Source organism: Seriola lalandi, unplaced genomic scaffold, assembly GCF_002814215.2.
Source record: "Seriola lalandi dorsalis isolate HSWRI2012SDOR001 ecotype SW California unplaced genomic scaffold, Sedor1 jcf7180001973672, whole genome shotgun sequence".
NCBI lineage: Eukaryota > Metazoa > Chordata > Actinopteri > Carangiformes > Carangidae > Seriola > Seriola lalandi.
The window spans coordinates 1-2,349 of record NW_019444338.1 but is presented as its reverse complement, the minus strand read 5'-3'; the positions used below and the strand labels follow the sequence as shown (position 1 = coordinate 2,349).

Below are 2,349 nucleotides of genomic sequence, written 5' to 3'. Positions count from 1 at the left end.
CGTGCAGTATGTTAATGTGTATATGTCTGAGAGAGAGCAAGAGAGAGAGAGATAAACAGAAATGTATTGATGTGTCTCTAGAGTCTGTTACAGTAAAAACTGTACAGGTGTTTGAAATATGATAGGGCCATGGCTGTCTGTGGATGTCACAGCCGGGAGACATTTGACAGACGTGTTTAGGTGTGTGTGTGTGTGTATTTGTGCAGTGTGTGTGCACATGTAAGGGAGATAAAAAGGAGGAGAGGCTGTGAGTGACGGCTGAATGAACGGAGCACAAATCCTTTGAATAATGCAGCTCCATCTATCTATCTGAAAATTGTGCGACACATACAATTTTCGTTTTTCAATCCTCCATTGGAGAAGAGAGATGTGTACTTTAGACTGAAGTGAGCATTTTCTCAGCGTTTGTTTCTGCAGCTGAAATTTTAACAATTGTTCTAGCAAGTAAAGACAACTTTATATTAAATGAATCTGATAGATATTCACCAAGAGGTAGTGGGCAAACAAAAAGTCCATCTCTTGTTTGTTTAATGTCTTTTTGGCTCTGCCTTAAAGCATATTCACAGCTCAGCGGTCTCTCCTCCACAGTACCCCGAACCAACAACCTCCAGAAAACGTGACTAGTCTACGAGCGACAACAACGGAAGACAGGACCTAAATCTAGTGGAGTGTCCCTCAGAGGAAAGAGAGGGTGAGAGGAGGTGTGCAGAGGGTGGCAGTGAGGTGAGTTATGGGGGGCTACACAGAAAAATGTGGAAGATGAAAGGTGATGAGTGAAGGCAGACAGACAGACAGACAGACAGACAGACAGATAGATAAATATTTGATCATCTCTTTAAGCTTTAGGTGAAAAAATAAATCAAGAGAAGACATGTGGCTAAAAGGAGGAGTAAAAGGAAGCACCAATGATCTAACATTACCCTAAAAGAGACTCATTAGTGTTGTTGAGTCACACCTTTTCCCCAATAGCAGCTGATCTGCAGTCAGTATACTCTTTCCCCTTCATAAAAAAAAGAATCCCTTTGCAGGTTTAACAACTGACCTGGGAGAAGATGGGGGGTAAATGTTACCAGGAATGAGCTCAATTCAGTTTCAGTTCAGTCGGTAATGAAGTGAGCTTTTCCATCATTAAAAATAAAATCAATCAATATGAAAGGAGAATATATACAATATGTATAGAAAATAATAACTAGTGCCACAAATGTGCTGCCGTAACATGGACAAACTACATCTTCAATTCATATTTTGAATTTCAGCTGAACTGAAAATGAATCAATCCCTATCCTGAGGTGTTAACTCCCTCACTTTTAAATAGCATTGAAATAGCAGAGCACCCTGCACTGATCCAACTCTGCTGCTATCCAAAAGGTCAGGAGGACAGAGGTCAGAAGGTCAGAGATCACTCTCACCTCTTCCCTCTTCTCCTTTAGTTCACATTATTTTCATTTTTAGGAGAAGTTGCCCCAGACAGTGAACCACTTACAATATGCTCTTAAACTTTTTCTTAAGTTCAATTCTGTTTCCCTCTTGAAAAAGTCAATTTATGAACATAAAAATCATGAACATAAATTGAATGTGCCTTCATATGTAAGGAGTTACAAGTACAACTACAGTGATATGTGGTAAAGTGGAGTTGGGATCAACTTCTCCATCAGAACCGACCCTGCTACACACACTGAATCTCTCACAGGGCTCAGGATTCACAGTTCAAAGGCTAAAAGTTCACAGTTCACAGTCGAAGTTTATCAAACCCCTTTCCCACCCCGTAACCCTGTGTGGCCCCTGCTTTTGCCGGCACTCCCCCTGTATTTCTCATCATCATCCTCTTTGATACTCTGATTGGGCGATATCTGCAGCCAGCACCTCTCAGACAGGTGTGGTCCTGCGGTTGGGGTCCTTGCTGTAGTCTTTAGTGAGCGTGCTGCTCTGGAGGAACTCCCTCTCTGAGTTGAGCAGCCCGCCCATGCCGCCACCTGCTTTGCTGCCGGCGTTGCCCGCCTCGCGTGGGTTCAGCGTGTACATAGGCATCTCGGAGGCGGCAGGCCCCGTGTAGCCACCTTTCCCCAGGGGTGAGGCGTCACGGCTGGGGGCCTCGGACGAACGCACGCTGGAGCGGCGCCGGAAGCGGTAGCGATAGGAGGGGATGCGGCTGAAGGCGGATTTCTTGATGAGCTCGGTGCGGGACTTTGCTCGTAGCTTGCGGTGCTTTTCAATGAACATGTGCACGGCCAGCACGCCTACCATTTCTGCCATGATGAAGGAGAGGGCGCCAAAGTAGAAGGACCAGCCATAGGAGTAGGACTTCTTGCTGTCGCTCTGGCCCGGGTCGCCCGAGTTAGCTGAGATGTA

The 2,349-nt window shown here is 45.4% G+C and overlaps 1 pseudogene; it reads right to left on the bottom strand.

The window, feature by feature from the left end:
* Positions 1 to 511: 511 nt before the first annotated feature.
* On the bottom strand, positions 512 to 2,343 carry LOC111652610 (voltage-dependent calcium channel gamma-3 subunit pseudogene; annotated as a pseudogene).
* Between the last annotated feature and the right edge of the window lie 6 nt (positions 2,344 to 2,349).